At 36.2% G+C, this 14498-nt stretch overlaps 1 protein-coding gene across 1 annotated transcript in view; it reads right to left on the minus strand.

Moving 5' to 3' along the window:
- The window catches only part of PDE3B (phosphodiesterase 3B), a 1918808-nt gene that overhangs the window by 1032289 nt on the left and 872021 nt on the right, over positions 1-14498 (minus strand). The window lies entirely within an intron of this gene.

Below are 14498 nucleotides of genomic sequence, written 5' to 3' on the forward strand. Positions count from 1 at the left end.
TACCCGTGGTAAACATTCCACATGAGCTTGCTCAGCTCTGAATGTCACTGACTGCACCTTATAATTAGCCTTAATTGCAAAAGAACACAAAGCTCTACTGCATTCTTATGGACTGTGGAACAACAGCTTCAAAGCAGGCCTATAAACCAAAAATCTACATGCACCTACTACGCTGCTTACAATTTAAACACTTTATAGACCCTTACTGCAAATAAGGCCAACTTTACAGGCCATTAACCTATATTTCATTTAACTATACTCAAAGCACAGCATGTTCCTGAGCATTCAGATATCAGAAGTGCTTCCCTGTCAACATTAGGTTATAGTTCTCTAATAAAACATTTTAATTACAATTCTTTAGAAACCTCTCTTGCATATCAACATGGATCCTAATGCTTTAATCTGTCCACATACCAGATGACATATTACATACTTTTTTTTTTTTTGACAAAAATGAGAATAAAGTAAGTGCAAGAGAAATCTAGACCTGTGGATGGGAAATCGTAGGTTTACCCCGGGAATCATCTCTATGTCACTGCTGGACAGAGGCACAACAAACTAATGGGCACAGTATTTTTTCACATAAGGGGTGGCGTAAGCCACAAAAATTTGGGCTAGGCTTATAAATGCCTTAGGGCAGATAGCCTAGTATAAACCTATGAACCTATGAACCACTCTCAAAGGGTACCCTAGAAGAATGCAGGTCAGTTTCCACATTCTTACTGATTTATAAATGTTCTGAATAATTGAAAACATCACATGCAATAAAAAAAAAGTTTTATAAAACAGAAAAAATGCACATGTGAGACTCTGTTAAAAAAGTTAAAAAAATGACATAGTTGCACAAAACTGAAACATTTTATATTTTAATGCTGTTCAGTGTAAAGATTTTTGTTAACAAAAAAAAAACAAAAAGTAAGAGCAATTCAGTTTCATGCCACAGGCAGATGGCATTCTGACTACCGTAGTTGACATGGATTCAGTTAGAGGCCACGAGACTGAAGTAGTCTGTTTTTGGGGGGGGGGGGAGTGACATGAGAGAGAGTGACCACAGTCACAGGGCTCACCATACAGGAAAGAGGTGGGTCTCTCACACTGTGACTGTAACATTGTAAACAGCAAGTTGTACACAGCAGCAGGGAAAGTCTAGGAGGCTCTAGCTTAGCAAGCAGGATGTGGACTGCAGCTGTGGGTTCAGAATGTTTTATTTATCTGTTCTTTGTTCACCAGGTTAATCCTATTAGGCTAGTATCCTCTTTTGATGAGAGACCAGAGGTGGTATTTTATACTACTAAAGGAAATCTGGCCAGGGCATGTGGGAACTTCCCCTGCTGTTTTTTAGAGCGTAGGGAGGACACCATTTTTTGTTACACTTACTGTCTTCTGGTCCAGGTGCAGAGGCGGATCGGAGAAGCAGGAAGTCTGAAAATAGAGGAGAAAGAAAGTTTTTGTGTGTTTGAAGCAAAAGAAGCTGTTAATCGAAATGATGAAAGTCAAACGTGGAGGAGGAGGAAATGGAGTGAGGTGGAAGGAGAGGCGAGTAAAGACAGTGTTGCAGTATCGAGTAAAAGGCAAAATGAGGGAGTTGAGGTTAATATGGCAGATTCAAAGTGCTTTTTCAGTAAAATTTGTTTGTATCAAGAGTCTGCAACACCAATGTATTGTTACAACCCTCCAGTTGGGAGGGTTGTGGGATGTTTACTTAAAATAATTAATTGAACAGAGTGAGAAAGCAGCACTGTGGGGAGAAATTATGGAGAGAATCCAAGAAGCAGTAGTGCAGGAATTAAGGAAGGAGGACAAGAAATCCTAAGCGCAGACAGTGACAGAAGGCGAAAGATGAGAAGAGAAAGGCAGAAGTAAGAAGAAATCATTGGGTGAGAATAAGTAGTAAGGAGGAAAAGGAGCTGGATAGCTATGAAGTATGGGAAAGCATCATTTCAGCACTGGGTACTGAACCCCGAGAGGGAAGAGTGTTTAATTTGTATTAATAAAGATACTTTTGGTGAAATTTTCTTTGAGGAGGCGCAATATAGAGACATTTTTAGAACTTTATGAAAACAAAAGGAATGACAATCCCTGGAATATACATGTGGGGCAGGCATTTAACAGAAAAGCCAAAAAAAAAGAATATTTATACAATTTTTAACTGAAATTGAAAGAGGCAATTTAAAAGACTATTTGAGAATTATATATAGAGATGTATTCGACATTACAAAAATCAATGGCAACAGAGGTTTATGGACTGGGGTTGGGAATGTGGTATTATACTGAAAATGAAAAATTGCTGCATTTGCCAAATATAATTAATGTGGAAGGAAATAATAGATTGATTAGATTCTGGGGACAACCAAATACATGTTTTTTTGTGTGGTAAAGACCACCATTTAATTAACTGTGATAAAAGGGAATGTTTCACTTATGACAAAATGGGTCATGAAGCTAAAAAAAAAATGTAAGCAAAAATGTATAAAGTGTGAAAAAATAGGACACTCCTGGATGGACTGCAATGCTATGGAAAAGGATACAAATGTAACAGCAGCAGACCAAAATAGGGAGAGTGTGTTAGTAGATAATACAGAAGAAACTCAACAAGAAAAAATGATTGAGACTGCTATAAGGAATGGAAGTAAATGAAAATATAAAAAGAAAGAAAAAGTAAAGAAGGGGAGATAGAGGAAGAAGTAAGTAATCCCAGTGATGAAGGGGATGATAAATGGATAAAAGTCAAAAGCAAAAAGTTCTATTGATAAAAGCGTGACGGACATAAAACGCAAATTCAAAATATAGGTATAGGAGGAAATAAGAAAGGTAAAGGATAAAAGTAACAGACAATTTCACAAAGTCAGAATCCTATCCATTAATGTAAATAGCATAAATAATGTTCATCGGAGGCTAGGAATATTGGAATTCTGTAGAAGGTTAGCTATGAACATTGTAGCATTAAATGATATAAGAACAACAACAAAAGAAAAAAGAAGGCAAGGTAATGGATTACGGGAAGGTTATATGGAACCTAGGAGATGAAAAATGTTCAGGCATAGCAATTTTATGTAAAGAATGTATAGGAGTTTCGGGATTATAAACTAGTAATATTAGTAATTATAGTAATATTAGAAGATGGAAGTATCAAATATATAGAATAATTGCACTCTATGCATACACTATACAAAAGCAAAGAGCTCATGATTAAGAAAATACTTGATTATGCAAGTGTAAATATGCAAGTAATAGTACTGGGAAAATGTAACTGTGATTTTAAGACATAGGCAAAAAGAAGGGGCAGATGTAAAAAGTTATTTCAGATATGATCAAAAGCTGCAAAATGTTTTAATGGAAAAATAAACAGTGGATATACAGAAGGAGTAATCTGAGAACTGAAATTGATTATTTTATAGTATCAGAGTGCTTAAATGTATTACATCAAGGAGTCAAAATTACAGGTTTCTCAAATCATGCAGCAATTTGGATAGAAATTCAAGAAACAATAGGTTATATAAGAATAGGCAGAGGGATAAAAAGAATTAACAAATCAGAGTTAAATGAGCAGGTAAAGGAAATAATACATCAGTTATGGCTAGACCATGCAAACACTAGAGGATTTTATAAAGATTGGACAAGTTGGTAAATTAATTTAAAGAAAAATACAAAAAAAAAGATATTAGAATGGCAAAGGACAAAAATAATACAAGATTGTGGCAAATATAAAGAAATTAGTAATCAAGTCTTGAAATGTACAGTAGGCAATAAAGATGAGCTTCTAGAAAAAGAAAGACTGTTATTTGAAATGAACCAAGAAAAAAAATTAAAAAAATGTTATTTAAACAAAAATATTTGTACAAGGAAGTAGTAGCACCATATTTAAGTAAAATGGTTAAAGAAAAAATAAGAAGAAAGTTAAGGAATGAGGAAGGCTGTAGAGTGGAAATACAAAGAAATTATGCAGACAGTTGAGACATTTTAAAAATCTTGTCCATATGCAACATAAGGAAAAATGGATGGAACTTAAAAAAAAAAAATCACAATGACAGAATTTAAACATGTACTGAAAACAGTAAATGCAGAAGCAGCTATGGGTTTAGATGGTATTTTAACCTGTTGGGTGTTTGTGTGTGTACTGCTGCTGTGGAGAGTTTTATTTGGTGTGATTAAACAGATTTTCTTCTGCCTACTGGGTGCTGCTTCCCAGAGTGTTCCTTTTCTTATTTTGATGGACATGATTACCTAATGTATAAGAACAAGCAAGAGTGGAAAAAGGTGTAATTTTTTAGAGGCAATGAATGAATGGTTTGAAAATGGTGTAAATGATGAAAACGTATGTACTGGTGCAATGAAATTTATATGTAAAAAGGGAGAAATAACAGACATAAAAAAACTGGAGACCAATAGTATTAAATAATATGGACTATAAAATCTTTATGAAAATAATAGGAAAGAATAAGTAAGACTAAAATTATTGACAAACCATATTTGGAATAAAAGCAAAAAAGGAAGTCAAGAACTGTTAATTTTAATAAGAGTTTTGCAAACAACCAGGAAAAACAGTGCTGTCACCATGCAGAAGGATAAAAAGCCTTTTAATAAATTGCATACAAAGACTTTTTATCCTTCTGCATGGTAACCGCACTGCTTTTCCTGGTTGTTTGCAAAGTTTTGTTTTTTTTGTTTTTTAACAGTGCAGGACATTGGCGGCTTACTGTGGTGTTTTTTTTCCTGTGGAATCTTAAGATAATTGGTTGACAATGTAATAAATAGGGAAACAGAACTGAAAATAATAATAGGTGATGTAAGTAAAGTATTTGACAAGATCCATCATGAAGCATTATGAGACATCTTGACAGAATATAACATAAGTAACACAATAATCAATGTGATGAAATCTGTATATAGCAAAAATAAAGCAAGATTAGTGGTAAATGGTTAAGTGAGATAATAGAAAGAATGGTACTAAGGAAGGGTGTCCAGCAAGCAGTAAACTATTTCCATTAATTATGAATGCGGTGGTTTCTAAGATAAATTGGGCATTAGAGGAAGCTAAATATTGTTTGCCAGAGGGAATTCAGGTAACAGTAAGAGTACCCTTAAAAACAGTTAGGAGATAAGATAAAAAAACGTGAAAGTGGTAAAAGCAAGAATGAAAAGATACAAAAAATATGTAGAATGCACACATTTTTATGAAGGTTGTTTATAAATAAGCTACCAGTAAAGGCAAATATGCCATATCAATCAATAAAAGACAGAATTTATATGCATTGCAGGGAATTAGAGACCACTGAATACGTGTTTCTGAAATGTGAAAGAGTTAATCAACTGTGGAAAGAAATATGTGACAAAGACTGTTTAAAAGGAAATGTATAAATACGGATACAACAGCATACAGATATTATGAAAATATGAAACAAAAGGATGTAGATAGATGAGAAATAGTTTTGTATAATATGGATCATATGGTATGAAAGAATGAATGAGAAACTATAATGGAAAATGTGTATTGTCAGAAATTGTGGAGAAAAGATTTGGTTGTGGAAGAAAGAGTGGGGGGAATTGAAAGTCTAAAAAATGTTTTGCTTTTGAAAATGCGTGAATCACTTGTTTATACTTGTAAATAAGTTGTGAATTTTGTATACAGAATGTACATATTGTATTTTATGAATTTTAATAAAGTACCCCTACTGTTTTCTATAAGTGCCATGGGATCTTTTACATCCAAGTGCGCTACCACCAACTCAAGCAGATGGGGCCTCGGTTTAACATCTCATCTGAAGGATGCCACACTCAGGAGTGCAGCACCCCCCCTTATACTGAACTGCAGTGTCTGCAATTGATCTACTTGGTGTGGGAATAGGACCCACAGCTTTCTGCACCAAAGGTATGCGTGCTATCTTTTGCATCATTGCCACTGATAAAGGATGTGAGAGGATATGAGCAACCTTGGATCTACATAGTGCAGGCCCTCATCAAGGAGAGCAGCTACTGCCTCTCGGAGGAGGAGTTAGCATATAAAATACCCCCCCACCCTGACGGTGACCAACTGGTTCTTCTACCTACTACAGCAATTAGCTGTAGGTCAGGAGGACAAAACAGTCACTTTCTCAGCAGGGAACATGAAAATAAGAAAGAAAAACTGATTGCACTGAGGACTTCACATATATCCTGAGCACAATGTAAGCTACAGAGAGCAATGCTGAAAAGAAAATAGGAGAAAACTGCATTCAGGTACTAATACATGTAGGGAAGTATCAGAATACCCTGCACAAATGTAAGTTTAAATTAACACTTTTTGCTCATGTATAATAGAGCACATAAGGCCAATATAAATGTGAGAATCAGCAGTGTTTTCAACAAACTAGACAATGTTACATCAATCTGAAATGGATGCATATCATAAATACCACAGAGTTCAAATAGGAATATGCCAATGAAAGAATCTCTCTCTATAGCACACAGGGATGAAGTTTTTATGGCAGTACTGTGACCTATGTTTAACTTGGGCTTCCAGAGCATTGCAGGATCTGGCTGCAGAGGGATGGTGCGACTTGTGGATATCAACCTGCCCTTATTGGAGGAAGGGACAGGACAAATTCTTGTTGCACAATCACCACACATTGTAGCGCAGATGCTGCCATTTGCACACAGTGAAAATGGACAGGACGTCAGGCTCCTGCTTTAACAATGCATTAGGACAAGTGTGTGAACACATACCTACATTCCAGCAGAAGGATGTTTTTTTATGGTGACCAGCTCTCAGCCCCTCATGTTGGGTAGAAAAGGTAAGGACCCCAATGGGGGAAATCCTTACTAAAGAGAGGGAACATCAACATTGTGATGTGGGCTTCCACCTCCAACAGAATGAATCGAACAAAAATAATTTCCTTACCTTGGGTTTAAATCTTAACCCTTCTCTGTGACAACCAACAAACCATGCATATGCCACCTGATCATTATCTGACCATGTGATGCATCCATAAGATATCTCCTCTCCTTCTTTAGCATTCAAATCCTATGTCATCAGTTGTTATTAAAAGCAAATCCATTACTTTTAGAAAAAATGATATATTGCATTAAAATATTCCAATTTATTGTCTTCAGTATAATAGCTTTATTCAATGCACTACACACATTTCAACTGTAGTCCACTTAGGTAATACCAGAAAGTAAACAACAAATACATTTTAGCTCACCTTTCAAAGCAAAAAGTATCCAAACCACCACAATTCATCCATATCATTCAGTTTTCCTCTCAATTCCATGTCTTTTACTTTGTGCAGAAGAATGAATATTCACCAAGTATGAGACTCATAAAAGATCTTTACAAATCAACATGGCATCAATATATACCAATGACGTACAGAACTTTTACAACTAAAACTTGCATTTTTATACAACTGCCAAGGCTTGCAAACTGCACCTTTCCTGCTTGAAATTTACCACCTTAGCTCTGTAAACTCAAGGATTCCACTACTACAGGTGCATTTGTACTACTTGCACATTCAACATTTTTTAATATTCCTATTCAATACTTTATTTCACTGCTGTGACACAAACTTAGCACACATGATAAACTTACTAATTTATTGTTCACTTATCACTCTAGTACATCTCATCATCCAGCCACAACCACTTTTCCCATTTTTACACATGGGGGTCAGGGCGTCGCTTCAACAGTGACAATAATCTAGCGCCCAGCTTCTCACCACCGGGTGGGTACATCTCATATCCCTCTAAAAAATAAGTCTGCCTTCTGATTAAATCATGACTAACTCATGCTTTGCTATTATCAGCCTTCATGTGCATTTTATGTACAAATATACACAAAGATGTCTGCGTAACACCAGTGACACCATCACCTTCCAAAGGGCTGTATTGTCTTCAAAACTACAAGTTATAAACCTGGAATAATCAATACCAATCTTCTGCAAGCAACTTGTGACATTCTGCTCAGAAAATGAGCTTTATTAAACTAATCACTAACCAGTTTTCATAAAATCTGCACTTTGAATCTAAACTATAGCATACTAGAAAATTGATTTCCCTACAGAACAACAAATCATTGCAAATGAAATTTTTAGAGTGCACATGAACTGCACCTGGACCCCTTCAATTACCTTTTTGCTAGTCACAAAATCAGTGACACCCAATGTGGTAGTTTAAAACCTCTCGAGCATGGTCAGGCCAGTCAAGCCAGAGTTGAATTTCCTGAACACATATACATCAAGATCCAATCTGAAGGAAGATAATGTTATTACACTGCATAATCTGCATTAAAAGATGATAAAGGGACTTTTTTCTCCATATAGGCCAATATTGTGGTTAAATGTAGACTGTAAAATGTTCATGTTCACTCTGATACACTAATCCCAATAATGCAAAGCCTAACTGATGGGGAACAAATGGGATTTGCAACAAAAACTCAAACCCGATATAACAAACAGATTTATAACAATGGCTGATTATGCAAATCTTAAAGCTGGAAAAGTACAGTTGTGTAAGAAAAGTTACCGTATCAGTACATGTTTAAATAGGTCACTGCTACAGTAGCCTAAGTTATGTGGGATTTCATAATTAAGATCGGACCAGCCAGCTTACCAAGCTTTAGGGCACCTTACATAAACCATAGCCACTATAATCTTCAGGAAAGCAGTGTAAAGACAGTGGCACCCCAGAAGAGAGAGAGAGAGAGACTGGAGCCCTACCATGTGGGAACAGTAGTAATACAAATCTCGCACCCTGGCATAAACATACCAAAAACAAAAAATTGGGATGGAGGGACCAAGACAGGGTGTGGCTACTGCAAGAGTTTTCTATTCTAACTTTCACTGTTATGGCACGTTTACTTGGACAGTTTTAATATGTTCATCATTAGATCACTGTTGCAGTAGTCAAAGCTACATGGGAGAAACTCCAGTGCTTAAAAAGTAAGGAAGTAAGAAAGAGGACTGGAGTCCAGAAACCCCTGGAGAATAGTGCTAGCAAAGCCTGCTCTGGGCCTAGAGAAGGAATCTAGTTTGTAGTGCTTGATAAATGTGTGGACAGACCAAGCTGCTGCTACTAGGAAATTTCTAGCATACACCCCTTTCCAAAAAGCTACAGAAAACCCTGGTAGATTGGACCCTGACTTTGCCTGGAAATGTCTTGTTATGGTGAGAACAACAAAACCCAATAGCATGAGACAACCATGTAGAAATTTGCTGTTTTGATTTCTTTCCTCTGAAGGTGAGAAAAGGAGACAAACATTTTTTGTCTTGTCAATATAGCATCTGTGTTGCATCCACATGTGCAAAATTATTTCTCCCCTTTCAAAAAATGTTTCTCTTGAGGTAAAATAGAAAGAGCGATATCTTAAGATGAAACTTGATAGAAGACTAAGAAAGGCCAGAGGATAAATCACTTACACAGATATTGCAGAGCCAAGAAGTCTGGGGTTTTGAAAGGGTCATGGTTCTTATCATGGCACCGAATAGAAAATCTTTTTTCTCTTATCCATTTATAATGTTATAGTAGCAGGTTTTTTGTGCTTCTTTTAATACTCGTTGCATGCCTTCAAAAAAAAAAGGTGCCTAAAAAGTACTAAAATTCTTTTATCCAAACATTCAACCGAAGTTGCTGAAGACTGGGGTATTTCAAATAACTTGCGTTTTGTGTGAATAAGTCCATTCTGTGAGTAAGGTTGTGGTAATTGTCCTTGGCCAATTTCAAAAGAAGGGAGAACCACATGCCTGAGCTAAAAAGGTCACCATAATTATCCTTGGAGAGTCCTTCAGTAGTTTTAGAAGAATCCTGGTTTATCAGAGGAAAGGGTAACAGGAACATTTCCAACTATGGGAAGGAAAGTTATCTGTCTTCCAGGCCTGTGTGCATGTTCCTGTAGCTAAATTTATTTAACTATCTGTTGTGGCTGGAAGCAAACAGATCTGCTTGAGGAGTTCCCCAAAGATGGATAAATTCCTGGAAGACTCTCAGGTGCAACTGCCATTTGAAATTGGCTGTCCTGGTTCTGCTCAGCTGGTCTACAATATGTTTTGCTCTGAAGAAATGTAGGCAGCTTGGAGAGAGAGAGACAGCCTAAACAGTCTATCTCCCAAGTCTGTAAAGGAGGAAGGACCAGATCTCACCGTTTAAGTACCACATAACTGTGGTGCTGACTGATTATTTGCAGATGGCCTAGAGTCCAAAGATAGTTCAGAGATTTGAGAGTAATTTTTAGAGCCATTTATTTTATTTCACTTTTATATGCTTTAATTTATCTTATTTATAACAGGAACAGCTGAAAGGAGAAGATTCCAGAGGCCCTACATGTTCACTCTGTTGAACATAGCTCCTCAAGCAAAGACTAATACATTTGTGGTTACAGACTGAACAGGGACTGGAAGGGAAAAAGGGAGACACTGGATACGAAAACTGATTCACCTACCAAAGTAATTCCTTTTTTCGCAAACCACAACATTAGAGTTTGAAATTTAAAGGGGGTGCTGGTGTTGAGTCAGAACTGATTTGATAAACCGATTATTCCTCATGTGAAGTCTAGCCAAAGGAATTATGAGAATAGTAGAGGCCCTGAAACCTTGAACTCTTGAGAAATCCCTTGTGGGATGCGATGCAAAATTCCAGCTGGAAAATATCAGAAACTGCTCCTTGTAACATTCCACTTTGCCCTGAGGAAGAAAGATGAGGGATGTGTTCAGTACACATCTAAGAAATACTATCCTGTGACATGGGATAACAGAACAATTCTCTATGCTCATCTGAAAACACAGGCTGATATATATTTTTTTTAAACAAGAGATTCTTAAGCCAAAACAGAAAATTGAAAAAGTAAACCAGATGCAGAAAAATATAAAAACTACCTGAAATCTTTGAGAGCTGGAATTTACTAAGCATCTTTTAAATATAGAGTTACTAGAAAATTGGGAGGTGGAAAGACAGGTAAGAGAGACTGCAGAGAGCATTTTGAACTTTCTGATTTCTTTGCAGGTACGCCAAGGTGGTGAGGCAAAAGCACATTAAGGGGTACGTAGCCAATCTAGTTTTTTTAGATTGTTCTTTGTTTTGGGAGGACTCTCCTTTCATCTCTGAACCTCCGTCGTTTTTTGAAATTTTGTATGCTTCTGCCTTGATGGAAATGTTTATTCTGTTTACTGACAAAGGAAAGGTCCAGAACAGGCTATGATATGACCATTCTCCAGGGGATCTTAAGAGTCTTAATCTAATGGTCACCTTACTGTGTTAGTTTCTCTAAGCTATGGTAATCTACCCATATAACTTAGGCTACCACAACAGTAACACGTGCTGAACAAAATGCAGCAGTGTACATAAACTTACCATAACAGTAGACATTTTAACAGAACACTTGCAGAAGTCTCACAGTAGACATGTCAGAACACTGCTGCAGCGGCCTCACAGTAGACATTATGACATAACACTGCTGCAGCGGCCTCACAGCAGACATTATGACAGAACACTGCTGCAGCAGCTTTACAGTAGACATTATGGCAGAACACTGCTGCAGTAGCCTCACAGTAGACATTATGACAGAACACTGTTGCAGCGGCTTTACAGCAGACATCATAGCAGAACACTGCTGCAGTGGTTTCACAGTAGACATTATGGCAGAACACTGCTGCAGCAGCCTCACAGTAGACATTATGACAGAACACTGTTGCAGCGGCTTTACAGGAAACATCATAGCAGAACACTGCTGCAGTGGTCTCACAGTAGACATTATGACAGAACACTGCTAAGGTGGTCTCTCAGTAAGTACTAAACAGTTTATTCTAACAAACATAAAACATGTCGAATAAATTGATACATTTTAACAACTCCAAATAGTTTATTAAAAATGCTTTAAATATGTCATGTACAATCTTATCAGAAATATATCAATCACTGAGGTGTACTGAGAATTATTACGTAAAACAAAGTTCTTCTAATTTTACAGAAAAAGACAAGCATCATTCTCATTCTCACCTGCACAGGACAAGACCAAAGGTGTAAGGGACTCATTTAGATGACAAATACACCTCTATATATTTACCAAAAAGTGCAATGGCACTAATAACATTCCATATGGGGACTCCAAAAACATAATAGTTTAGAAACAACAAGATTCAACTCCATATTTTCATTTAAACAAAAAAAGTCTACAGACTTTCATTATTCACTCCATATTTTTGCATGGTTAGTATTGTATCCATATGGACTATCACATTAAAAGTCTTTGTTATATTAATAAACATTTGGACTGGCTTACAATTCTGGTGCAGCCACAGGTAGCTCAGGATTTATTCATTTGTTTTCGAAGTCCGAGTGCCTTTTTTCACATTTTTGCTGCATGTCAATAAACATAACTATTCCTTTTTGTGTGACTTTTTTTTATTTACCAGTAAGGCCCAATCAGTGTCATAAGGAACCCACTGTAGGAAATTCTCTACTAAATTACTGGATTCCTTATAAGGGGGTTATTTCCCAAACCTACTTTGACAATTCCATGTTGCCTTGACAGTGTCTGATATTAAAATAAGGAAAATACATAATCACAGTTTGTACAAGTATTATTTTTATCCTGTTAGGGGATTTCCCCTTTTATCATGGTGGTAAAACTAGTAGAAGGGGTGAGGGCACTGTTACTGCATGATCATTTTTAAATTTGTCCTTTTTCCCTCTCTACAAAATTGTAATGACTACTTTTTTCCATTCTCACTTAGGAACAGTCTTCTAAGTATGGATGTACTGAATATGTTTGTCTGTCCACACTAAACAATCAAGGCCCGGTTTTATAAATATCAAATTAATGTTGTCTTGACCCACTACAGGCAGTTTTACTGCATAAAACAGCCTAAATACACCTGTGCCTATGAAAGCAATGAGAAGGAAAACCCTATCAATGTCCCATATTAAGTAAATTAACTTCCTTTCCTTTAACAGATACATATGAAATGCTTCTGCAGTCTCCTCTGCCCCGTACTTCTGCTTGCCATATTCCTTCATCACATATCTCCCTTTCATATATTTTTCTTTCAAGTCTTTTAATGTTTGCCACATTCTACATGCATTCCTTTTGCAGTTCACAAAAGATTTGCCTCAGTATTCTCTCTCTCTTTTTTTTTGAAACACAAACCTTAGGTCCTTCTCAATGGACATTCCTTACTCATTACATCCAAGTGATGCCTTCAGGTGCATCTGCAGTTAACTCCTATTGATGCCTCTAGGTGTCAAAAAACATTGCTTGTTCATATTTGCATCAATAATTCCAAAACTATGCTATGTACAAGGTTTTAAAATATTTCATCTTAAAGCTTGCACAGTGGCAAACTCAACTGCATTATTATTTGACCTCTGTCTAGTGCAGGTAAATAGATATTAACTGTTGTTTTTATCATATTAATTTATACAGATCTAATTTTCACATTTTTCTAAATATCTCAAAAACCAAGTAACACAGACAGAACTCTTTAGCCTCATATGAAAGCTCTCAAGTAAATGAATAAAATGATGTGAATAGTATGTGTGTAGCTTGAGTGGTTGCTGAGATATTAAGTCGTTTGTAAAATATTACAAATGTAATATTTACTGTGTTCACTGTGACTTATAAAATTCAGTTTAAGACCTAGAACCTAAAGAATACAACTATAAAATTGTTTGTGCTGAACAGTTTGCCATTTATACTTCTTTCATAACCCCTGTGGTTCCAAAGATATGAACATTTGTTTGAAATGTGAGGATATAATTTGATTTTGTTAAAAGGCTTGGGCTTTGCCAATTAGAAGTTGCAGTGCAAACTTCCCAAACTCCATTGGAGTGAATGAGTTTAAGTGTAACACAGTCATGGCTACAGAGTTCTTGAGATACTGTCAGAACCCTGATCATCATGCAGTGATTTTTTTTTTTAGTTTTTTTTTTTTTTTTTTTTGTTGAGTACTCAAGTAGAAGTGTGCGTGACTGGTGAGTGCAGACGACCTTTCTATAAACTCAGTATAAACAAATGAGAAGCTAGGAATTGTGTGCAATTTATGTAATGTCTCAGTGAACGATAATTGTTAAAAAGAAAGCATATATGTATGATGCATTAAAACAACGAAAAAATATTAGTATGGTTTGTTTAATTTTCTATTAATATATATGCACCCATATCATAGTTTAAACTGTGATTTAATAAAGATGTTTAAAATGTAAATAAGAAACTTTATGATATTAACAAAACAGCTGCTCATAAATTAACTCAATGCATGGCTATCTGTCAAGGAGCTGTAAAGTGTCAGATATGCAGTTTTCTATTCATAAAACTATGTTGTTGCAAGGGTAAGATTTTCTGTACCGTCTCTTCACTACGAAGCCTATCAGAAAAAAGGCAGTTCTGAGTGAAGACTTCACAGGTTAGGTTCATAGGTGTTTACTAGGCTAACAACCACAAGGGCCATTTTAAGCCTAGCCATGCATGCCAAATCTCTGACAAGTTCACAATGAGTCCAATGCATAAAGGAAAGTAGGACAAAAAGTGTTTG

Source organism: Protopterus annectens, chromosome 9.part0, assembly GCF_019279795.1.
Source record: "Protopterus annectens isolate FY-2018-M chromosome 9.part0, PAN1.0, whole genome shotgun sequence".
Taxonomy (NCBI): Eukaryota; Metazoa; Chordata; order Ceratodontiformes; family Protopteridae; genus Protopterus; species Protopterus annectens.